Below are 26,687 nucleotides of genomic sequence, written 5' to 3'. Positions count from 1 at the left end.
ATTACTGATATAAGATTTTAGATAAGTAACAATATATTGAAAATGTTTGAAACTTTCCAGTATAACCACTAAAGTAAGACAAAACCAATTAGATAATGACAGACTTTGGGGAAAATAATGAAAATTAGGACTGCTCACAACAAAGAAACTTTTGGATGAAGTCACAGAAATACTCAGAGGTCAATATATAGCCTTAGTACTTTCACTACTAAAAGAAAATAATAATAAATCAAACAAGTAAAACATTCATCTCGATTATTTAGGAGCAAAAAAATGCAGAAAAAAACCTAAGGAAATTAGCAGAAATGAAATAAGATTCATTTAAAAGTGGGAAAATTAAATGAATTAACAAAAAAATTGCTAAAGTGGAACTAACAAACCCCAAAATTATAAACACAGAACTCTGTGGATCTTATCAAGGAAAAAGAAATTAAAGTGAAAAGGAGGAAAAAGAATGGTGAAGAGACCGTTAGCAAGGGTTCCCGGAACAAAGATAAGACTCAGTGGCAGAAGTCTCATCCTGGCTCAGGTTCCAGAGTAAATGACACAGGTGACCAGATGGTAATGGCTAAAGCAGGCTTGTAGCTTTGTGAGCATGGACCTCTCTCAGCCAGTTAGTCAGAATAGGCAGCTCCACCTGAGACAGAGACCAAGAAGGAGTGGGCAGACATGAAACATTAATCAGAAATAACAAGGACTCTGCCTGAGTGTGAAACACAAAGCAAACTGCTCTGCAGCAATTAGACAGTACCAAACAAGAAGGTTTTCTTCCACAAGAGGCTGAATTAGTAGAGTTGCAAAACAGTTTCCAATAGAGGTCATACAAGCAGAGATGCTTCTGCCCCAGTTTTCAAACTTGGAATTAAACATTTCCTCCCACTGGAGGACCACACTGATTCTGAGGAAAGAAATGAAGTCTGCCCTTTATTACTGGAATCTCTTACATGTATTCTCCAACAGCAGGAGCAGAGAGAGTGAGACAAAAAGTCTTCTTGGGACAGAACCCCTGAATATTCTCTCCTTTTACCCTGATCAGGGACAAGTGTGTCCTGCTAGATTCTGCCCATCCAATTAAAGGTGCGAGCTACCTTGGCTTTGGACCTGGCCATGGACTAAAGCTGGGGCTGCGGTCATTCTTCTCTGTGAAGGGCGCTGATGAGTGGCTGCACTGACTCAATCCCCTCCAAATCACCTCATCCACATTGTAGTGCATTTACTAAAATTGGTCCTGATCTTGCCACAACCCTGCTTAAAATCTTCACTGATTCCTGCATTGCCTTCAAAGTAAAGTATGCATATTTGAGGATGTTATATAAAATCATTGATGATCTTGGATACTGGCTGCTTCCCCAGTCTAGCCATACCAAACACTTTGGCTTTCCATGAACATATTACATGTACCAAATCTCGGATCAAAAATAGTCCCGCCCTAGATCTCCAAAGCAGAATCAACAAAATTTCTGTCTAAGAACTCTGTAGTTGGAGAGTGAGAGAGAGTGAGAGAGAGAGAGAGAGAGAGAGAGAGAGAGAGAGAGAGAGAGAGAGAGAGAGAGAGAGAGAGAGAGAGAAAGTGTATCTCTAGTGACAGAAGTTTCAACAGGTCAAATTCAAGAGTTGCTGGTGACTGTTTTACCCTAATGTGGAGGAATCCACATAGTGGTGACGGAGGCTCAAAAAGGAGAAAGAGATCGAAGGACAGTCCTGGCAGGTGGATCTCACTATTTTGCTGAACGGCTAATTCCTACACATGCTTTAAGATATGTGCCTTAGACATTACACAGAAATAAATAAATGAATTCCTGTTCTCCAGTGAGAACGCCAGAAAGAGCACACACTTCAGTTTGGAGAGTTTGGAAAAGGATATGACTGTAAAGGAATAGAGGCATCCATTTATTTCCAGCTTTGTCCCTGATTCTCTGTGTACCTCAAGAAAGTTTTTTTTTCTTTGAGGTTCATTCTTCTCAGCAATTAAGATAGAAATCTTGCTTTCTCAGCTTTATAAAATATATGATAAGTTCAATATGAAAAAGATAATAGGTTTGAAGCATTCAATGGAAAATATGCAGGTTGTTAAATATTTAATTTTCTTTCTGCAAATTTCCCCTCAGGTGCAAATCTAGGTAAGCAATGTTCAGAATGTGAACAAGAATTTTAGCAATGAAGTTAGAGAAAAAATTTTTCTTTAGGCTTCAGGATTGAGCAAGTTTGTGCTGTCTGAAGTAGAGGTGTGGAAACTTACACCTAGGAAATTTCCCTTTCATCGTTAGCCCAAGTCAATACCCAGGAAGCTGCTTGGGAAAACATTACAGTGGGGTGTTTTCCTTTTCTTTCATAACTACTCAGTTCAGCTCTCACCATCTCTAGTTCTCACCCTCTCCTCTACTGAGGGTCTGTACAAAGCCAGCAAACAGATAAAAAAAAAACCATGACATAGAGCTGAGACAGGTGCCAATAGTTCAGTAAAATGAAAGCCTGAGAGAGAAGGGAGTAGAGGTAGAGGAGAGGAGCTGACGGTCTGTATCAAGCAAAATAGAATGTTTACAGTTGGTGTCTTCAAACTGGGGTACCCCTTATTCTGCAAGTACATGGAAGATTAAGAAGTAGGTAGCCACAGGTAGTTTTAGAGAACTCAAGCTCCAGATACTCAAAATTTTCCTTGAGAACATGCTGGGTTGTCCGTTCCAAACTTTCCTTTTAAAAATATCTTTCTCCCTCCTAACATAAGGAGGAGCTTAAGAAAGGTGAGGATTTGAAATATTCGTACTCGGGAAAGCCTTCTTTAATAGGCATCGGTCAGTGTTTCACTTGCATATTTTGCACAGCTGTAAAGGGAAATATGCTGGAAATTATATCCTTTGCAACTATTTAAATTTATGATGAAGATTTTTAGACATTTCCTTGTAAATATATGAAGCAGTGTATTACGTTGGTAACGTGAGAGCATAAAAATAACAGTGCAAGCTGAAACCATGCAAAGGACTTGTAATGATCAATGGGAAAAATAGTGACTGTTCCATGACCTTTAAAATTTTTGTCAAAACATTAGAAACTCTCTTGCTGTCAGTTATAAATGTGTGGGGAAGTGAAAAAAATAGTGAAACTAATACTTTTTTTCAGCATACTGTAACTTAAAACATTAGTAATGATGGAAATGTAAAACATTGAGAAGTAAAAACTTATCAAGAGCAGTTTGAACAGACTTGCCATCTTCTCCTTGTGAGATTTACAAAACAGATTTTTTCTATGTCTTGGTGAATCGCCGTACTATTTTCTAAGTTTGGATCAGAGTCCAACATCTTATCTTTTGTGCTATCCATGTTGTGAAATATCTCTGGGAGTTCCTTTACTGTGAGGTTTTTTTTTTTTTTTTTTTTTTTTGCTAGCATCATTTCCTTTGAGACATGATCATCCTTTTCATCACCAACCACTTTCCTCCTATCTGCTAAGAGTTTCGTCACTAAATTCCCCTGGCATATATCTAGAGTGTCCTGATAGGAGGCAATGCCAATATTTCCAAAGCAAGCTCTTTCTTCTATAAGCGTTCTGCAAATTGTTTGAAGGGTTTTCCAGTAAAATCTTTGCACATCACTGGAAACCAACACAGACAACCTTGACCAAGGATATTTTCTTAAGGAATCTTCACGTGCTCCCGTCTGTGCTAGGCCTGACAACAGAGATCATAGTGAAAAAAACCAAACCTCTTTTAAAAGTTTAAATCTCAATAGACAAGGCAGACAAAAGCTTGGACAATAAAAGCATTATAGACTTTTAGAGCGGACAGGATAGAAAACTTAGTCCAGGTGACCTATAGGAATGCTGATTTGTGAAGATGTTCAGTGTAAACCCTCTCATTGTATGGCTAGGAAAGCAAGACCAGCTCTCTAACTCACTCAGAGAGTCAAAGTCTGGGTGGAAGCCAAGTCTCTGAGGATGGTCTGGTAGGTTATCCTGTTTAAAAATGTGGTGTAATCTCGACAACAGCAGGAAGGAAAAAAAAATCACTGACCTTCAGAGCAGATAAGTCACTGTCATTTCATGTAATTTAGGCCTAGAAGGATAGACTGAATTTGGGCTTGCTCAAATGGAGAGGGAGAAGTTGGAAGAGGCTGAGGGTGTGAAAATCAGAATGACTCATTCTTGTTGGGGTGGGGTTGGCAAGGCAGCAAGGGGGCCAAAATACTTGAATCTATACAAGTAGGGCCTCCAGGTTGAGATTTCATTATGCAGAGGAGAGGATATGTAGAAAATGAGGGAAGATTTAAGCAAGTCTAGGAATACAAGATAATAACACCATGGAGGAATTTGAATTCTATTGAATTGACAATGTTACAGGCACCAGGGTTTAAGAAGTTGCAGTGGCAAATGAGAGAGCATTCTTCCTAGAAGCAAGGCAGGGCAGCAGCAGAAGGAAAGAAATCAATATGACTGAAGTTTAAAGGATTGACTCCTGGCAAAAGAAGGGAAAGGAGTGAGGGAGTGGGAATCCTGGGCACCTTGGAGGTGCAAACTTTTTCAGGGTCCTCTGAGGTCCTGGGAAGGCAGAGAGAGCACGAAGGCACCATCTTTGACAGTGTTAAATGCTCCCCAGTCCCAGAGACTCAATTTATGGCCTCAGAAGAATTGTGGTCTTTCAGTGTCTCCACCTTTGGTCTCCCAGCCTGGACTTGCCAGGGTCATCTTGAACTTTAACCTGGCCTGGTCCATTCCAGGACCTTCAGTCTCCCCCACCACAGGAATCAGCTAGGTCTCCTCATTATTTGGGTATTAGGCAGATGAGATCTCATCAGACTACTGAAAACCCAGGCTGTTGAGTAAGTTAAAGGTGGCCTTAAATGAGGATTTGGTGGCCGAAGTGGAGTTTTATGAAACTTGAAAGGAGGAAGTAGTCTATCTCTTCTCAGCTCCAAGGTTCCCTCTTCCCTTGGCTAATCCAGCAAGTAGCTGCAGCTCCTCAGGAATCTGCTGAGTGAAGGAAGCAGATGCTTTCACTTTTAAAAGCAGTAACAACCTAGAGAAACTGGGAGAGATAAGATCCCTCAGGGCTTCCACTTCTCTGTGACGCAACTGGGGGAAGAAAGGGGCCTGGGAGTGGCAGCAGTGATGCAAATAGCTGGGGCCAGCCCAGGAGGAATCTCTGGTGGGTGGAACAGCCAGAGGGGATTTCCTTTTGGTTAGTCTAAAAACTGGCATCCATGTCCAGTGGGAGGAGGAAGCAGCGAAGACTTTTGCTTTCTTGAATCTGCCCACAGAATGGAGATGCAGTTGCCTGAAATCCCTGTTCAGAGTCATGCTGATTTTAAGGAATAGATTTTTTTTCTCTGTGGAAGGGGTATTGTTCTTGGTCACCTTGAGCAAAGAAGAAGATTAATTAATTACTTTCTCCAGGGAAGGAAAGAGTCTCACCAGGTCTCACCAGACCTGTGCCAGCACCTATTTTTCACATAGTACATTCCGGATAACCGACCAGTGAATCGGGAAGTTGCAGTTCACGAGAGTCCTATAGTTATAGAAAGCAGAAGGTATAGCAGACTAGACAAATGCCAGCACTTAAACTTCATCAGTAGGATACATTGCCCCTCTGCATTAACACAGAACTGCTGACTTCTGTGAAAAGGATGTGTGTTGTGCAAGAACATTTCCAGTAGTGATGACAGATTTACCATGGCCCACAAAAACTTGTGCTTTCATTTACTGACAAATTAAGTAACAAATTGTACCCTACCTTCTTCTTGAAAGGATTTGCAGCTTACGAAAACAAACAAAATGAGCAACCACATGATCACAGTAGAAATGGAAGAACGAAGACGGGTAGAGGGAATACACTCAAAAGGAAAACTAATATTATTATTACTAATATTATTACTGCAAATCGAGCTTCCAAGTAGCCAAAGAGAGAGAGAAGAAAGGAAAGAGGGAAGGGAGGAAAGTAACACTTATTAAGTACCTCGCATTAATACTAGGCACTTCATAGCTTCTTTCTTCTAGTCCTTAGAACAACTCTTTAAGGGAGGTCCTATTGTCCCAACTCTGTAAATGAAGACAGAGATTAAACAAATCAGCACAAGGTTACAGGACTAGTGGCTGGGACTAGTATGCAGTTGTTTTCTTTCCATGCCCTGTGAGGGCCCAAGAAGAGAGTGAGACCTAGTGGTTCAAAGTATGGGATCTGGAGAACCAGACTACCTGAGTTCAAGTCCTGGGACCACCAAGTATGAGCTATGTGCCTTCTGGCATGTTCTATAACCACTCTGTGCCTCATCTCTGAAATGGGGATTAAAAATATGCATCCACCCATTAGGGATGTTAGGAGGATTACGTGAGATAATCTATATAATGCATGTTGATAGTATGCAGCACAAGTAAAAGTTCAAAAAATATTAACAATTATTACACAGAAATTGGTGAGGATGGATGGAGACCCTAATATGTTGCCTCACAAACTCATGCTTGTTGGCAAGGGTCAGACCTGGGATCACAATTCAATATTCTGTGCTGTTGTGCCAAAGTTCTTTCAACTCTGGTCGATTCTTTTAGTGAGCCCAACTTCCCCTCACCAACAATGACAACTCCTCCTAAATTCCCTGGGTTTTTAACCAGCAGATCAGGTGTGAAATCTCAGGCTGAACTGGAGAAAGTATTCACACCCTAGGGTTAAGTTATAAAGGCAGTTTGTTTGGGGCACTGTTTCCAAAGGCTGCCATAATAAAGTATCATTAACTGGGTGGCTTAAAACAACAATTTTTTTTTTTTTCTCTGGTTCTGGAGGCCAGAAATCAGAAATCAAGGTGTCGGCAGGGACATGCTTCCTCTGAGACCTGTGGAGGAAATTCTTTCCTTGCCTCTTCCTGGCTTCTCGTGAGTTACCAGCAACTGTCATTCCGTGGCTTCAGCTACAGCGCCTCAATCTCTGCCTCCATCACCACATGGTGTGTGTTTCTCTCTCTGTCTGGGTCTTTCCCCCTCTTTTTATAAAGACTCCAGTATCACCTCATCTTAACTAATTCTTTCCTTAATGACCCTATTTCCAAATAAGGTCACATTCAGTGGTACTGGGGTTGCTTGACCATATCTTTTGTGGGACACAAGTCAACCCATAACAGGCACTCAGGTCCCTCTGACCCTCTCTTCTCAGGCACCAGTATCTTTGACCCAAGTATTCAGTTTCTCTCTTTCTCTCTTTCAATCCTATCGCAGGACACTTGTTATCTTAGCACAAGTTTATCTCCATTATTACCACTCTCAGGGATATTTGCATTGAATTCTTTTTCTATACATGGGAAATGATATGGCATTGGTCTGAGGGCCATTGGTTTTTTTCTTTGGTGTGGAGGGTGGTGGGAAGTCGGGAGTGGTGTAGGCTTTAAATCTCACCAGGTAGGTTGACGTTTATGCAAGCCTTTACAGGAGCCCTGCTTGCCAGATTTGTGGATAAATTGGGCAAAGTTAAGCAGAATTGGTGCATTTTGCTAAGCAGTGTTTAAATCACTCAGTGGAAACATCTGATCTGAAGGCCCTGGAAAGAAAACATTTATTCAGGTGCACTGTCCAAAAGGACATATGTTTCTAAATAGAACTGTGTACTTATCCCAAGGTAAAAAAGATGTTTCTGATGGGTAATTCAGATCAAAATGTAAAAAGCAAGCTGGGGAACTCTTATTTGTATTGGTGGTATTTGCTTGACTAAAATTAAGCATATGTGTGTGTGTGTGTGTGTGCGTGCGCGTGTGTAGTGGGCACTGGTGCATGTATATTTTAAGCATAGATTTGAAAATGTCAACCTCTACAGAACAGACCCATTACTTATTACTTATATTAGCTTAATCCACTTTTTGCAAATATCTCTACAGGGTGCATTGCTCTACAATTTCAACAAATTTGACCCCTTGGTTCAGTTAAATAATATCCATTCATTCAGTTATCCAGTTTCCATGATCTTTTTCTTTACCAAAGGGTCCTTCAAGCCTATCAAATAGTAGTCTAGAGTGATAGAGTGTAGGGGCAAACAGCCCCATATATTTGAACAAATTCTGAGAATTTTGCTATGGTCACACTATAAGTTAGAATAACAAGGCTCTAATAATAATAACAACCAACACTTACTTAGCTCTTGTGATGTTGGTACTTGTAAACCTGAGCACTGAGGTGAGGTTTTTATGTCTATTTAACTCATCTAGGCCTCACAGTGACTCTTCAAAATTAATTCTATTATTGTTCTCACTTAGGAAATGGGGGCACGAGAAGTTATACAGCTCATACAAGAGCTTATTGGTGGAGGAACTAGGATTCATACCCTGATTATCTGGCTCCAAAGACCTTGCTTTTTATTATTATATTGTGCTCTGATAGAAGGGCCAACTAAAAACACACTTCTATGTCCTCTTCACCAAGCTTTCACCGTAAACACTTCAATACCAGTCTGTGGGGCATTGAGTTTAATAACAATAAATTGTAACTGTTCCAAAGGAGTGTAGAGTTTCTAAAAGAGGCATTGGGAGTAGTTCTCAGAGCCAGGAGGAAGCTGAGTGGGTGAGCTCTAGAGTCACTCATCCTGAATTCTGCTTTACAAATCATTATTCCACATAATTAATTTGGAAAAAAGTTTCAGTTAAGAGTTTGAAAGGGTATGTAGCCCAGACAACAATAATGCACTGGATTTACAAATAGCAGAGCCTCTGACTTAGGTTCCCAGTTTAATTACAAGCACCAAGGAGTTGGAGGGGGCCAGGAATGGGAGGTGATCAAATCTGAACCTGGCTCAGATCTGAACCTGGGGTATATGGAGTACATTAGATGACAGAATCAAGATCCAGAAAGGTCTTTAAAGGCTAAAATTAAGGATGACTTGAGCAAACTGAATGACAGTAATAAATGAAAATGTAATAAATGAAGTAATAAATGAAGTAATAAATGAAGACTTAAGACTGAAAGTAAAGAATAAAATAAAATAAAATAAAAGCAGAAGTATAGGCGGAAACATCCTGGTTTAGTAGGGCCACACTAAATAATAATAACTATGGGTTTAAGTCAACAATATTTGAGCTCAATTTGATATCCTGATAAATAAGAAGAGCACTTTCTTCAAGCTGCCCAGACAGTGGCTGTGGTATACTTTCACTTCTGAGACAAAACTTTAGAAAAAACACTGACAAACAAGTCTCTCCAGAAGAAGAAGATTGTAACAGTGAGGGAACGTGACACATGAAGAACTACGAACACTTTACCCAGCTCTGAATATAGGTAAGAAAATCATGTGGAAGAGGAAACACTTTATCTGGCTTTCAAATGCAGACCTAATATATGGAGATTACAGGAAAGTAGACTTCACCTACCATTAGAAAACACTTCCCAGCCATCAGGGTTGTTAAAATTGGAATGATTGCCTAAGTTTAATGGTAGAATTAGTGGCTTCCTTGACTAGAAGACATTCAGCCAGGGGATATATGTCCAGCAATAATGAGGAAGAAATTTTCCCCATTTCAGAACTTGGGTAGGTTATCTAAACTTACTCCCAGCTTTGAAATTTCTTCATTATAAAGAAAATAAGTTAGAGTAAGTTTTTCTTTCCTATTTCTTAGGTGAAAATTGAAATCTGTACCTGAGACAGAAATGGTATTGCTCACCAGATATTCCATGTGCCTCTCTATATTTCCCAGCCCTCGTGCAGTTATGTGATTAGATTTGGCCAATGGGCTGTGAGCAGAAATGATAGATGTCACCATTTGGGTTGAAGCATTTAATTGCTGGTGTCTGAGTCTTTCTCCTTCTCTTCCTCTGCCACAGCAAATATTGGTGGAGCAGAGGAAACAGCCTAGATTATTGAATCACTTAATGGAGAGCAATTGCCATGGAGAGATGCCCAAACCTGCAGTGGACACTATATGAGTGAAAACTAAGTTTCTCTAATGTTAAGCCACTGAGATTTTGTTTGTTATTGAACCATAGCCTATTCGTTGCTGACTAATATAGTACCCTACTTGCAAATGGTGAGAGTAGGAAAAACCTAATGGATTGGCATACTATTCATGAATCTAAGATTCAGAAAGACCTCAGAAATTCCTCATTGATTCATTGTCAAATGACGTTGAATGCCCTTTCAAACTTGTAGGGCATCAGCCAGTATCTACTGCCATTTGGGGAATTAGTACAATGTGACATTGTGAATACCCAGATGAGTCTAGGTTAAATGTCAAAAAACTTTTAAACTTAAGTTCTATAAGGAGATAGATTATATAGAGATAGATGGATAGATTGATGGTTAGATAGATAGACAGACAGACAGATACATACCCTGGAGAGAAAAGTACAGGAGGCCTGGAGGACATGCCCTGTCCTCCCTGAACCTAACCCCTTCTTCCACCCAGACACCTCTCCAGGTGCCCAGAACTCCCTGTCCAAATGGCCTCAAGCCCTTTCCCAAGGCCTTCAGGACCTTCTTCAGTATCTGTCTTCTTGAAGGCAGACCTTCCTGTAGACCCAAAGAATGGCCACCTGGTGACTGTAGGGGTGCAGAAGAAGCTTGAATGGGCAGGCTGGGGTACCCACGTGTTCATGACTAATCACATTGCCAGACAGAGCCAGGGGTGGAAATGGAGAGCAGGCTCTGTGCTGTAGGTTTGGGGGCCAGTTCTCCTATGCTATTACATTCAAGTGCAGAACTTTGAGAAGTCTGCAAATTTTAAATTTTATCTTATAAAAATTTGTCTCCTGAATCATTACAATCAATGTAGGAGGATAAAAATTTAACCCTTTCTTAGCTTTGTTTATAACTTTAAAATATTTAGAAATATAGTACGTGGGTCTCTACTTTTTAGTGTCTGGACCTGAGAATGTTAGAAGCAAATCAGCTTAGAAGGGTTTTTCCGTATGATGTGCTTCTTGTCTCTCTGAACAAAACATGGTGAAGTTTCCATTATAGAACTGAGTTTCTAAGATGGATAGAGAAGACCTGACAACCTGACCACTCACTGATCTTTATTTTCTTGATGATTTAAAGCTCTATAAATATAAATATAGCTCTACAAATATAAATATAGCTCTATAAATCAGGCCTCATCTTGCACCTGCCCTTCCATGTTTTCTTTAGGTTCTTTCTGAAGATTTCCCTTCTCATAGAAGTGCTTAAAATAAGCAGAGAATGATAAAGTTCTCTGTAATACACCCTCTCTTTTCTCCACTCTAACCTCAAAAATACATGCACACATGTGTACACAACCACAGAAGATTCCTGTAAATAGTGTAACCCTTGTTCTCATCACTGAGATTTTCTGGAGTTTCCTTTCTCTTACTGCTCTAGAGCATTTTCCACTCTAAACCAGTGACCAAAAAAAAAAAACAAAAAACAAAAAAAAAACACCACTTCAAGAATAAAGAAAAGGGAAGGGTTACTGTCAGTACATTGAAAATAAAATTCCAAAAATAGCACATATTCTCATATTCCCCTACAGACATGATGCAAGCTTTATCAAGTTCAGGAACTGCTGACACTAATAACATGATTTCTGGTCCTTTGTCTTTCTCTTGCATCTTTCCCAACAATGTTTTCTTAAACTCAGATTCTGGGCAGTGACTCTCGATTGCAGCCTTAAAGACAAATACCCACAGATGCTTACAAAAAAAAAATAGAGCCATGGCCCCTTTTAACCTTGCAATTATTGTATTTTTATAAATATATACGCCGACTGGGGGCCCATTTGCTATAAATATCTCTTTACATTTCCCTGATATTGAAAGTAAAACTGAAATAAGTTTGAGGGTCTCAACAACAGATTTGAGCTTTCAGAAGAAATAATCAGAATAGATTATTTATTAGACCATACAAAAAGCCTCAGTAAATTTCAATGGATTGAAAGTGTACAAGCTTTTTTTCTGACCTCAATGGAGTTATATTAGCAATTAATAACATGAAGAAAAATGTGGAAATTCACAAATTGTAGAAATTAGACAACATAATATTAAATAACAAATGGGTCAAAGAAGAAATCATGAAGGAAATTAGAAAATAAATTGATACGAATGAAAATGAAAACACAGCATACTAAAACTTATGGAACTCAGCTAAAGCATCACTTAAGGGAAAAGTTAAGGCTTTAAATGCCTATATTAAAAAAGAAGAAAGATCTCAAAGCAATAATCTGATCTTCTGCCTAAGAAACTATAATAAGAAGAGCAAACCAAACCTAAAGTAAGCAGAATGAATAAAATCATAAAGATTAGAGCAGATATAAATGAAAATAATAGAGAAAATCAAAGAAAATTTAGGTTGGTTTTTTTTTGAAAATTTCAGCAAAATTTGCAAAAAAAGACTACTAACATCAAAAATGAAAGAGGGGACATCAATATTAATTAAAGAGGATTATTAGAGTATACTATGAACAACTACATGGCAATAAGTTATATAACATAGATGTAATGGACAAATTTCTAGAAGGACACCAACTACAAAAATAGACCCAAGTGGAAATAGAAAATTGGAATAGATATATAACAATTGAAGAGACTGAATTAATAATTGAGAAGCATCTCACAAAGAAAATGATAGGTCCAGAAAGCTTCAACGATGAAATCCATAAAATATACAGAAAATAATTAATAGCAATCTGTGCTGGTTTGAAACTGTTATGTACCCTAGAAAAGCATGTTCTTTTTCCTGATCCAATTTTTCTGGGGATGGACCTATTGTATAGGATGGGACCTTTTGGTTTCCATGGAAATGTTTCTCTGACCATTAAAGGTAGGTCTTATTCTACTGACCAGAGTCCTTTGAGAGGGAACTGTTTGGAAGAAGCTTTAGGGCCAACACAGAGATGTTTGGAGATGCAGAAAGAAAATGTCCCTGGGGAAGCTGTTTGAAACCAAAAGGCAAAGGATGAGCAGATACCAGCCACATGACTTCCCAGGTGACAGAGGTGTTCCAGACACCATCAGCCTTTCTTTGGATGCCCTAGTTTGGACATTTTTATGGCCTTAGAACTGTAAACTTGTAACTTAATAAATTTTCTCTATTAAAGCCAGATCATTTCTGGTATATTACACTCCAGCATTAGCAAATTAAAACACAATCCTTCATAAATTACTCTTACAAATAAAATATGAGGAAACCCTTCCTCATTCATTCTATGAGGCCAATATTACCCTGATAGGAAAATCAGAGAGAGACATCACAAGAAAAGAAAATTATGGGCAAATATTCTTCATGTATATAAATGCAAAAATTTTCAACAAAATACTGCTGTTTTGGTTTTCTAAAGCTGCTTGAATGCAATATATCAAAAAGGGATTGGCTTTTATAAAAGGGATTTATTAAGTTACAAGTTTACAGTTCTAAGGCCATAAAAATGTCCAAATTAAGGGATCAATAAGAGGATACCTTCACTCAAGAAAGGTCAGTCATGTCTGGGTTTCTCTGTAAGCTAGGAAGGCACATGGCTCACATAACTTGGTCCTTTGCTCCCAGATTGCATTGATTTCTGATTCCAGTGGCTTTCTATGTCAGCTCTCCAAGCATCTCCAAATGTCTGTGTCTAGGCGTCTGCTCTCTGTATCAGTTTTGAGCTCTTTCTTTCTCTGTGAGCTCTTTTAAGGACTCCAGTAAACTAATCAAGACTCACCTTAAATGGATGGCACCTACATCTCCATAGAAATAATCTAATCCAAAGTTCCCATCCACAACTGAGTGGGCCACATCTCCATAGAAATATCCCAACCACAATAAGTTTGCATTCACAAGATTGGATTAAAAGAACATGGCTTTTCTGGGATACATAACAGTTTCAAACCATCACAACTACCAAACTGAGTCCAGCAACATATAAAAAGCATTATATGGGCAGTGTGATGGTGGCTCAATGGCAGAATTCTCACCTGCCTTGCTGGAGACCCAGGTTCAATTCCTGGTGCCTGCCCATGATAAAAAAACAAGCAAACAAACATCATATCCCATGACCAAGTGGGATTTATCCCAGAAATGCAAGGTTCTTTAATGTGTGAAAAATCAATCAATATAATACACCATATTATGGGAATATAGAACAAAATCATATGACCATTCTAATAGATACAGAAAACACATTTGACCTAAGTCACACCCTTTCCATATATTAGCAATGAAAAACCTGAAAATGAAATGAAGTTAGCAATTCCATTTACAAAAGCATCAAAAAAAAATAAAATACTTGGTAATAAATGTCATTAAAGAAGTTCAAGACTAGTACACTGAAAAGTATAAAACAATGAAAGAAATTAATGATTTAAATAAGTGGAAAGATATCCCATGTTTATGGATTGGAAGTCTTAATATTGTTTTAATGATGATATTCCCCATATTATTCTAAAGATTTATTGTGGTACTTTTCAGATCTCAGTGCTATTTGCAGAAATTGGCAAACTGCTTCTAAAATTCATATGGAAATAGAAAGGACATAGAATAGCTTTAAAAACCATTAAAAAGAAGAACGAAGGTGCAAGACTCATTTTCTTATTTCAAAACTTACTAAAAACCTTCAGTAATCAAGACAGGGTGTTATTAGCTTAAGGATAGAAATATAGATCAATGGAATAGAATTCAGCTTTCAGATATCAATCCTTAAATTTACAATTATTGCTTTTCAATAAAAGTTCCAAGGTAATTCAAAGGGAAGAGAACAATGGTATTGGGCCAACTGAATATTCATATGGAAAAGAATGAAGCTGGACACCTACCTCAAACCATATTCAAACATTAACTCAAAATGGATCAAAAATCTAAACATAAAAGGTTAAACTCCCAGAAGAAAATTTAGGAGTAAGTTTTTGGGACCTTGGATTAGGAAAAAGTTTCTTAGACATGATACCAACAGCACAGATAACAAAAGAAAAAAGATAATTTGGATTTTATCAAAGCTAAAACTTTTATTCTTCAAAGGGTACTAAAATAAAGACAACCCTGAAGACTGTAAGAAAATATTTGTCAATCATATATGTGGTATGACTTGTATCTACAATATATAAAAGAAATCTTACAACTCAGTAATAAAAAAACACATCTTTTAAATGGGCAAATTATTTGAATAGACATTTCTTCAAAAAAGATAAACAAGTGAATAACAAGCACATGAAAATACACTCGGCATCTACAATTATTAAGGGAATACAAATCAAAACCACAATGAAATATTGCTTCATATTACCAGGATGTTTAAAATAAAAACACATTAACAAGTATTGGTGGGGATGTGGAGAAAATGGAATTCTTGCGCATTGCGTTGTTGGCAGGAATGTAAGATGGTGCAGCTTCTTTGGAAAACAGCTTGGCTTTTTTCCAACTTGCTATCATGAAGTTACTGTGTGACTCAACAATTCTACTCCAAGAGAAATTAAAATATTTGTACATGCAAAACTGGTACAGAAATGTTCATGGTACCATTATTCTTATAGGCAAAAAGTAGAAATAACCCAAGTGCACATCAACTAATGAATGTATAAACACAATGTGGTATATTAATACATATGAATATCATTCAGCAATAAAATGGAATGAAGTAGCAATGCCACGTAAGTATGTACTGAACAGTATTGAAAACAAGGACTCAAATAAAGACTTGTACTATAACACTCATGGCAGCATTATTCACAATAGCCAAAAGGTGGAAACAACTCAAGTGTCCATCAACAGATGATGGATGAACAAAATATTGTGAACACATAAAACATTTTGTTCCTTTTTTATGTTATTCATACATAAAAAAGAATGAAGTTCTGACATATGCTATGAGTGAACCTTCTAAACATTATGGTAAATGAAATAAACCAGACACAAAAGGACAAATATATAATTCCTGAAATATCTGAAATAGATCAATTGATAGATACAGAGAGTAAATTAGATGGTGTTCTAGTTTGCTAGCTGCCAGAATGCAATATACCAGAAACGGAATGGCTTTTAAAAAGGGGAATTTAATAAGTTGCTAGTTTACAGTTCTAAGGCCAAGAAAATGTCCCAATTAAAACAACTCTATAGAAATGTCCAATCTAAGGTATCCAGGGAAAGATATCTTGGTTCAAGGAGGCCAATGAAGTTCAGCATTCCTCTCTCAAGTGGAAAGGCAAACACAGTCAGAGTTTCTCTCTCATCTGGAAAGGCACATGGTGAACATGGTCAGGGTTTCTCTCTCATCTGGAAAGGCACGTGGTGAATATGGCATCATCAGCTAGCTTCTTCTCCAGGTTTCTTGTTTCATAAAGTTCCTTGGGAGGCATTTTCCTTCTTCATTTTCAAAGGTCACTGGCTGGTGGATGCTGCTTCTTGTGGCTATGTCATTCTGTTCTGCTCTCTCTGAATCTCCTGGCTTTCTCTTGTTCTCTTTTATAGGATTCCAATAATAAACTAATCAAGACCCACCCAAATGGGTAGAGACATGCCTCCACCTAATCCAGTTTAACAACCACTCTTGATTAAACCACATCTCTAGGGAGATGATCTAATTACAATAACAAACATACAATACTGAATAGGGATTAGAAGAAACAGCTCCCTTTACAAAATGGGATTAGATTAAAACATGGCTTTTCTAGGATACATGCATCATTTCAAACCAGCTAGATGGTACCAAGGGGAGGCAAGTGGGGAGTAGTGAGACATTGCTCAATTTGTACAGAGTTTTCTTTAGGGTGCTGAAAAAGTTTTGGTGATAGATGGTGGTTGTATTTGGTTGAATTATATACTCCAATAAACCTGTGTTCTTGTTCTTAATCTTAATCCATGTCCCTGTGGGAGTGAACATATTGTATATAGGACCTTTTGATGATGTTATTTTTAGTTAAGATGTGGCCAACTGAAGAGAGTGGGCCTTAATCTGGATCACTGGAAGCCTCATAAAAGAGAACCTGAAGTCACAGAAGCGAAAACTACTTATTCAACTCCTACAGTCTCCTCCTCTGTCAGTATCTTACTGCCGAGACTGATTCTTTCTTGTGTTTTCCTTCCCATCTTCACTTTTAATGAGGCCATCATATCCTACTACTAAAATTAAAGGCTAGATTCCCATTGCCTTTTGGTCAACACAAAATGCCTCCCTGACCTAAAGTTTTGCAAGGGCATTCTGGATTGTATTTCTCTTCCTCTGTCCTTCTCCTCCATTGCATCCCTTCTCTCCCTTTCCCTACTGCTTCCTCAATCCTTCCTTTCTTCAAGTCTTGGAAGATCTAACCTCAGTCAGAGGAGAAGTTATCACTTCATATTCAAAATTTCTATGTTCTTTATGATGCTCTGAAGCTACTCCTCCTTTCCTCATCGTGACCCCAGCAATGTCTTTCCAGTTAAAACTTTTTTTTTAAATTTCTTCTTCCAATTGTTCATCACTTGTGAATAGAAACACTACTGATTTTGGGGTGTTGGACTTGTATGCTGCCACTTTTGCAGAATTCATTTAATTGGAGATTTGTTGTGGATTTTTCAGGGTTTTCTGTATATCAGATCATCTCCAATAGGGAAAATTTCTTTCTTTCCAATTTGGATACCTTTATTTATTTTTCTTGCCTGATTACTCTGCCAAGAACTTCAAGCATGATGTTGAATAACAGTGGTGACAGTGGGCATCCTTGTATTGCTCTTGATCTCAGAGAGAAAGTTTTCAGTCTTTCAGTATTAAGTAGGATATTAGCTGTGGGCTTTTCAAATATGTCCTTTATTATCATGTTGAGGAATTTTCATTCTATTTTTATGCTCTAAGTTTTTTATCAAGTAAGGATGCAGGATTTTGTCAAATTTATCCCATACCAGGGATAAATCCCACTTGATTACTGTTCTAGTTTGCTAGCTGCCAGAATGCAACACACCAGAGACTGATTGGCTTTCAATAAAAGAGGATTTATTTAATTAATGTATAGTTCTTCAGAGGAAAGGCAGCTAACTTTCCACTGAGGTTCTTTCTTATGTGGAAAGGCACTGGGTGATCTCTGCTGGCCTTCTCTCCAGGCCTCTGTGTTCCAACAACTTTCCACAGGGTGATTCCTTTCTGCATCTCCAAAGGTCTAGGCTGAGCTGCAAGTGCTGAGATGAAGTGTGCTGAGCTGCTTTTGCTGTGCTACATTGAGCTCTCTCATTTAAGCACCAGCCAATTAAATCAAACATCATTCATTTGCAGCAGGCATGCCTCCTAGCCTACTGCAAATGTAATCAGTAGCAAATGAGGGTCACATGCTATTGGCTCATGTCCACAGCAATAGAACTAGGCACCTTCACCTAGCCAAATTGACACCTGAACGTAACTACCACAATTATGGTGTATAATTCTTTTTTTTTGTATGATGTGTGGTGGGGGTCACATTTCATTCTTCTTGCATGTGAGTATCCCCTTATTGCAGCACCATTTGCTGAATTTTTGTTTGTTTGGTTTTTCATTTGTTTGTTTGTTTGCTTGGGAAGTTCATGAGCCAGGAATCAAACCCAGGTCTCCCGCATGTATAATTCTTTTAATATGCTGTTGCATTCTTTTGCTAGTATTTTGTTGAGGATTTTTGCATCTATGCTCATAAGATATTGTTCTGTAGTTTTCGTTTCTTGTAGTTTCTTTGTTCAGCTTTAGTATGACGGTGGTGTTGGTCTCATAGAATGAGTTTGGGAACGTTCCTCCTCTTCAGTTTGTTTGGAAGAGTTTGAGCAGAATTGGTGCTAAATCTTCTTGGAATGTTTGATAGAATTACTTTGTGAAGCCATCTGGTCTTGGACTTTCCTTTGTTGGGGTGGCTTTTGCTTTCTGATTTAATCTCTTTATTTGTAATTGGTTTGTTGAGATCTTCTATTTCTTCTTGAGTCAATTATGTAGTTTGTGTGGTTCTAAGAATTTGTTTAGCTCATTTAGGTTATCCAATTTATTGGCATACAATTGTTCGTTTTATCCACTTATAGTCCATTTTACCTCAGTGGTCAGTAGTGATGCCCCCTTTTCATTTCTGATTTTTAAAATTTGTATCCTCCTTTTTTTTTTTCTTTGTCAGTCTAGCTAAAGTTTTTTTTTTTTAATCTTTTCAAAGAACCAACACTTGGTTTTGTTGAATCTCTATTATTTTTTGTTTTCTATTTCATTTATCTCTGCTCTAATCTTTGTTATTTGCTTCCTTCTGCTCACTTTGTGTTTAATTTGCTCTTCTTTGCCTAGTTCTTAGAGTTTTGAAGTTAGTCCTCTGATTTGAAATCTTTCTTCTTTTTAATGTAAGCATTTAGAGCTAAAAATTTCCCTCTTGACACTGCCTTGGCTACATCCCATACATTTATGTTGTATTTTCATTTTTATTCATGTCAAGATATTTTGTTCTTCTGATTTACCCTTTAACTTATTGTTTATTTAAGAGTATATTGTTTTATTTCCACATATTAGTGAATTTTCCACTTCCCCTCTGTTGTTGATTTCTTGCTTCATTCCATTGTGGGTGGAGAATATTCATTATATGAGTTCAATGTTTTTTTAATTTATTGACACTGTTTCATGACCCAACATATGGTCTATCCTGAAGAATGATCCATGTGCACTTGAGAAGAATGTGCATTCCATTTTCATTGAGTGCAGCATTCTATATATTTGTGTTAGTTCTAGTTGATTTAGTGAATCACTCAAGTCCTTTAGCTCCTTATTAATCTTCTGACCATGTATTCTATCCATTGTTGAGAATGGTGTGTTAAAATCTCCTACTATTAATATACACCATCAATTTCTTCCTCCAAACCTGTTATATTTGCTTCATATATTTTGAGGCTTTGTTATTAGGTGCCTATACAGTTGCTACATGTTCCTATTGAATTGGCCCCTTTATCAGTATATAATGATGTTGCTTGTCCTTCACAACTGTTTTTTAACTTAAACTATATTTTATCTGATATTAGTATAGCCACCCTAGCTCTCTTTTGGTTACTACTTGCATGGTATATTTTTTTCTATCCCTATACCCTCATCCTCTTTGTATCTGACTATAAGGTAAGTCTTTTGCAGACAGCATATAGTTGGGTCCTTTCCTTTTAATCTATTCTGCCTTTTGACTGGAGAGTTTAATCCATTTACGTTTAAAATCACTACTGATAATGCAGGACCTTCCTCTGCCATTTTGCTATTTGGCTCTGTAAATTGTATACCTTTTTTGTCCCTCACTTCTGTTAGAGCCTACTTTTATATTTCTTTCCTTTTAGTGTTGAACCATATTGAAGGCCTTCTCATTTCTATCTGGATATTTTTCATCTATAATCCTTGTGGTTACCACAGGGTTTAAATTTAATATCTGTGCTGGTTTGAAATGAGGTATGCACCCTAGAAAAGCCATGTTTTAATCCTAATCCAATTTTGTAAAGGCAGCCATTTCTTCTGATCCCTATTCAATGCTGTATGTTTGAGACTGTAATTAGATCATCTCGCCGGAGATGTGATTTAATCAAGAGTGGTTGTTAAACTGGATTAGGTGACGTCATGTCTCCACCCATTCAGGTGGGTCTTGATAAGTTTCTGGAGTCTTATGAAAGAGGAAACATTTTGGAGAATGAGGGAGATTCAGAGAGAGCAGAGAATGCTGCAGCACCATGAAGCAGAGAGTTCACAGCAGCGACCTTTGGAGATGAAGAAGGAAAATGCCTCCTGGGGAGCTTCATGAAACAGGAAGCCAGGAGAAGAAGCTAGCAGATGATGCCATGCTTGTATTTTCCCTTTCAGATGAGAGAGGAACCCTGACCATGTTCACCATGTACCCTTCCAGATGAGAGAAAAACTCTGACTGTGTTCACCATGTGCCTTTTTACTTGAGAAAGAAACCCTGAACTTCGTCAACCTTCTTGAATGAAAGTATCTATCCCTGGATGCCTTAGATTGGATATTTCTATAGACTTGCTTTAATTGGGACATTTTCTCAGCCTTAGAACTGTAAAGTACCAACTTATTAAATTCCCCCCTTTAAAAGCCATTCCGTTCCTTGTATGTTTGTTTGAAACATACAACATTGGATAGGGATCAGAAGAAATGGCTGCCTTTACAAAATGGGATTAGGATTAAAACATGGCTTTTCTAGGGTGCTTACAAGGCATTCAGGCAGCTAGCAGACTAGAACAACATCTTAAATATATCAGTCCTATTTGGGTTGATTCCAACTTAACGTCAATAATATGCACTTATACTTTTCCTATACTCCCTTATCCCCCCAACATCTTTTATACTTGTTTCCACTTATATCTTTGTACATTTAATATACATATCTCAGCTTTATCATTACTTTTCAGGCATTTGCATTTTAGCACCTGTATGAAGTAAAAAGTGGAGTTACATACTGAACAGTACACTACAATAAAACTGGCATTTATAACTACCTAAATGGTTACCTGTTCTAGGTCTTTATTGCTTTATCTGCTTTGGACCACTGTCTAGTGTCCTTTTCTTTCAGTCTGAAGAGCTCCCTTTAGCATTGCTTGTAGGGCTGGTTTAGTGGTGACGAATTCCCTCAGCATATGTTTACCTGAGAATCTATCTTTCCCTCATTTTTTTTCTTTAAATCTTTATTTACTCACAGAACCACAAGGGGATGCAAGAAGGAGAACACTTACACTCTTTCCTTCACCTTCTAGGTTCCGAGTATGGAGATGTTGAGAGATTGTGTGGTAATTGTAAGCAGCTCTCTGGGACTCTTGAGCACAGAAAGGTATGAACAGTGAAGTTTTTTTCTGAATTATGGGGAGAAGCAGTTAGAGAAGACATAATTTTGGAGGAAGTTTTTGTTGTATAATGCTATCTCTTCCTCACAGTGAAGTTTAACATGTTGTTTAGTAACTGCTCTCTCCAATGTGGTAATCACTAGCCACACATGGCTATGTAGTTTAAATATAAATGAATTGAAAGTCATTAAAATAAAAAATCCTGCCCCACAGTTGCATTAGCCATGTTTTGAGTGCTCAGTTGTCACATATGAATATTTTGATCATCACAGAAAATTCTAGTGGAAATGCAGATCTAGAATATCTGTCCTAGCTACTGCACCTTCACTCAGGATGAGTTTCATATTCTTTCACTAGTCTTTGGGGCCTTCCCTGTCCATCCACATGGAGCTCACATGTTTTGACAGTTTTTTGTTTGTTTGTTTTCATTTTTTTTATGCTGTATGGCAAGGCCACATTTCATTCTTTTTCCATGTGAGTATCCCATTGTTGCAGCACCATTTGTTGAATTTTAGTTTGTTCGTTTTTGTTGGTTTCTTTGTTTGGGAAGTACATGGGCTGGGAATCAAACCTGTGTCTCCTACATGGTAGGTGAAAATTCTACCCCCAAACTACTCTTACACCCCTGACAATTGGTTTTTATTTCATATTTCAGATGATTTTTCTCTCTGGGCATTATTTTAGGCCTTACTTAAGTGTTTTAGTGGTCTACTTTATATCTCATGATTCTTAAGTTTAGTTGGACTGAATTGGGTGGTTTTTCCCTTTGTATGGGAATGGCAATATTCCCCTCTGGGACTGCAATCTGCTGGGAGCATGACTTGAGCTGGAATGTCCAAGAGGGCTTCACCTTCATGGTAGGCATGATATCACTTCCATCATATTCAACGTGTCATGGCAAGTCATATGCCAGCTGGAGCCAAGAGAAGAAAGAGAGGGTCCACTTCTGCATGGAAGAAGAAGCCTACTTGTATAAGGATGGGATAAATTTTAGTAGTCATCTTTGCATATAGTATGCCGCATGTTTGCTATTTTATGTAGCTCTTTTTTTTGAGTTTTCAATTTTATTGTAAAGGAGAGGCTGGTTGCCAAAAACCTAGGCAAAGGAATTAGGCTATAGTCCATTATAAAATTTAACAGAGTCTTCTCACAGGCAAGGTAGAAAAAAAAACATGGTGCCTTCATGGTCTCATAAAAATAAATAGTGACTCTTCAGGAGTGAAACTGTTATTTCCCTGTTTAACATAAACTGTAACAGGCATATGTTTTTCTCCCATGTCTGTTCATCATTTTTTCTGCCATCTATACTAACAGACACCTTCTCCCCATTTGACTCTGATCCCCTTTTATTATTTTTTATCACAATTGACTTTTTCTTTCTTTTTTTGTGAAAAATAACATATATACTAAAAAAGCAATAAATTTCAAAGCATATCTCAACAGTTAGCTGTAGAACAGATTTCAGTTTGGTATGGGTTACAATTCCACAATTTTAGGTTTTTATTTATAGCTGCTCTAAGATACTAAAAACTAAAAGAAATATCAATATAATGATTCAGCAATCATACTCATCTGTTAAACCCTACCTTTTCTGTATAACTCCACTATCACCTTTGATCTTTCTCCCATTCCTTAGGGGTATTTGGGCTATGCCCATTCTAAATTTTTCATGTCGGCAGGAGCTATCAATAATATGGGGTAGGGGACGGAACTAGCTGATGTTCTGAAGGGGCTGACCCCTTTGCATTTCAGGACTTATCTGGTCCAGAGACCCATTTGGAGGTTATAGCTTTCTGGAAAGTTACCCTAGTGCATAGTTCCCTCATTTTTGGAAGACAGACTCACCAGATATAAAATTCTTGATTGACTGTTGTTTTCCTTCAGCACTTTTATTTTAACCTGTTGCCTTCTTAACTTCATGTTTTTTGATGAGAATTGGAATTCAATCTAATTGGGACTCCCTTGTATGTAACACATTGCTTTTCTTTTTCAGAACTCCCTCCTTATCCTTTGCATATGAAAGTGTAATCAATATATGGTAAGATGGTTACACCAGAGAGTACTTTTCCAAGTCAGTCTTTTCCAGCTAAAACAGGCCAAAAGACCCATAAGTGCTGCACTGACAGCTCCAAAGTGTGCTGGGGAGGGAATCAGAATAGGCTCCAAAAAGTTTCTCCTACATTCTCCAGAGCTATGCTTTCCTGGTTTGCCCAGCAAATGCAGCCCTTCTGTTAACTGTCCCTACTGCTCTGAGGAAGCTTTGTGTGTTTAAATCTCAACAACCTCTGCCCCTCTCTGGAGAGGGCTATAACACAGGCCACCACTGTCTCTGTCTGGGTGGGTTGAAACAATAGCTATCCTCAGAGCCTGGGAACTAGTGATCTGAATTCACTAATCAAAAGCCATAATCAGCAGTCAGTTGTGCCCAACCTTGTTCTTGGGAAGAGGATTTTAAGGCCCCTTCCTGTCACTAGCAGGTAGCCAGAGGCCTGCCATGAGTGATGGGTACTGGTCACTGCTTAGTAGGGAAAGCAATTTACAGTTCTTTGTCATAATTTATCCGCTTCTTCTTCCTGCTCTTCTTTGGATGTGGTACAGTGTTATTCTGGCCCATGGAGTTTCCAAATAGTTGTTTCATGCAGTTCACCTGTTTAATAGTTGTTTGGTAGAAGGATTGAGTCCTGGAGCTTCCTACTCACCATCTTCCTTGGAAGTCTCAAATTCCTTTTATAAGACTCTGTGTGAGGTTAAGCTTCTTTCAAAGAATTAGTCCCTTGATAAGATAAAGTCACCCTGTAGAATGAGGCAACTCCTCCCTATTCATGAAAAAATGATAATAGTAATACTTAGGCAACCAAAAACTCATAGGGTGGAAGAGGACTCATTTTCTTAAGGTCGGGCTATAACCTCATTTGAGTTGATTTATAGTCTGCCCCTGGACCCCAGGTTCTTGTACCATCAACTAAGAAAATAATGTTACACTACCTCATAGCACTGCCAGTGAGAAAACCATCCTCAACTGATGACCTGGGTGATTGATTACTTCCACTGGGGCTGGAAATCAGGGAGTCCAGCAGCCAGACCTTGTGAATGAGCACCCCAGGAACTATTACATTATGGAGCACTCCAGGAAAGACACAACCAGGAAGCTTTATTTATGAACTTTCTTCAAGTTGAAACTTCCTGCTAGACTGTGTGTGCCAAAAAAGATGGGGGCTGTGACATTCTCTGTTGTATCCCCAGTGCCTAGGAAATTATAGTAGGATGACAATTAATATACATTGTGGTGAATCAAATGGTCTAGATAATTCACCTTTACTACGAAAGTATCAAACTGGAAGTAAAATTCTGCTTCTGAATAAAAATGTTCCTTTATTAACAGAGAAAATTCAGTTTTCTTGCCCCTTCCTCATGTTCTTCAGGGAGGCACATGTGCCTTGAAAAGAAAAGACGGGAGCAAGTAGCATTGTCCTGTCTTGCCCTGACTTCTTGTTTGATCATCTTTGTTTCTTCTCTGAGACTAGACTACAATGACACTTATCTCCACATACTTTCCTGACCCTACAGGCGCTAACTTTCTTTCACTTGGGCCATCTTTTTATTTTCTCAGTTTTTGTCACGCTCCTTGAGGATTAAGTAAAAAGGGGCAGCTTTCCTTATAAGTCATGACCATTCTACATTCTTTTTTAGCAATAGCTTCCTTTTCTCATCATATTCTGGGAAAAAATCTGTGCAAATTAAACTTCTAGATAGCACGATAGGATTCCAGAGCCAAGTTACACCCATCAAAACTAAACCACAAGCAGATTTACACCACACAGCCAGTTTGGCCCAGTCATTACAAATCTTGCTTTCTTTCCTTTCCTGACTCTCCTCTTGGTTCTCCCAACAGCCTGTTCTCTCTGCTCCTCCATTCTTTATCCTCTGTTTGTATGCCTCCCTTCAGAGTAGGAAACCCAGTTCTCAGATGCCATCATTTAGGCACAGCACTACCTTTGGAGCCCTTTTCTTGCCTGTCCTTCTGTTGATTGTATTTCTTTACAGGATTTCCATTCACAGATTTGAAAATACTGAAGACCCCACATTTCCATTTTAATACTTAAACCTTCTTCCCTTTTCTGAGGTTATTGTAATATTTCTTCTGGACAAGTAGATTACTTTTTCCAAAAGGCCAGAGCCCCATGATCATTGGTTGATTTATACTCTCAAATACCATGTCACCAGTCATGAGGCAACATTTTATGATGCCTTAATTGGTGGCTGATAATTCTCTTAAAAGGATTATAGACTTTAATTTGAAGGTGATGACAATCCAGCTCTGGATACTGGGGAATCCAGTTTGGCATTCTGGGCTTAGAGTTTTCCATCATCTGCTTGTGTGGATGCTATACAATTGCTTGAAACCCTAACATTTGTTTGGCTAGAAATCTTTGGCAGGAGTTTTAGTGCTCTGTCAGGAAAGGAAGGCAGGAAACAGGTGGGGGTAGTGCCATACATTTACCTGTAGACATGGTGTAAGGCTTATTCCTGGAATAGAAATGAACACCAGCCCATGAGAGAATGTCCACAGCAACATCTTTATATGCTGACATGAACCTTCCAAGGAGTCAAGAATGCTCGACAAAGCTCTATCTCAGAAATGAATAGACTTGCAGACTTGCAAAGCATCTATTGAGAAGCAAAAAGAAGAAATAATGGAGTGGGGGCTGAAAATCTTTCCAACGGGAAAGGAAAATGAAGAAGCAATTTGTCTGGGATGACCATAGGCAGATTATGTGCAATTGAAGTAATTCTAGACTTTGAGCCAGTCTTCTAGCAATAATAACTGGGGACTTTCAGTTATTATTCTGTGGAGAGCTTACCACTCCCAGCAGACCTGCCAAGCCCTGGTCTGAGGCTTGTTGGGTCTCAGTGCAGTTCCTTGGGACACAGCATCTGTTTTCTCAGTAACCCTATCCTCTGTGCTATTTAGCTGCCACTTAAAGTGCTGAATATCAGAGTACTTGAGAGCAATGTTAAATGCTTCCAT

The sequence above is a fragment of the Tamandua tetradactyla genome, chromosome 4, assembly GCF_023851605.1.
Source record: "Tamandua tetradactyla isolate mTamTet1 chromosome 4, mTamTet1.pri, whole genome shotgun sequence".
Taxonomy (NCBI): domain Eukaryota; kingdom Metazoa; phylum Chordata; class Mammalia; order Pilosa; family Myrmecophagidae; genus Tamandua; species Tamandua tetradactyla.
This window is presented reverse-complemented; position numbering follows the sequence as displayed.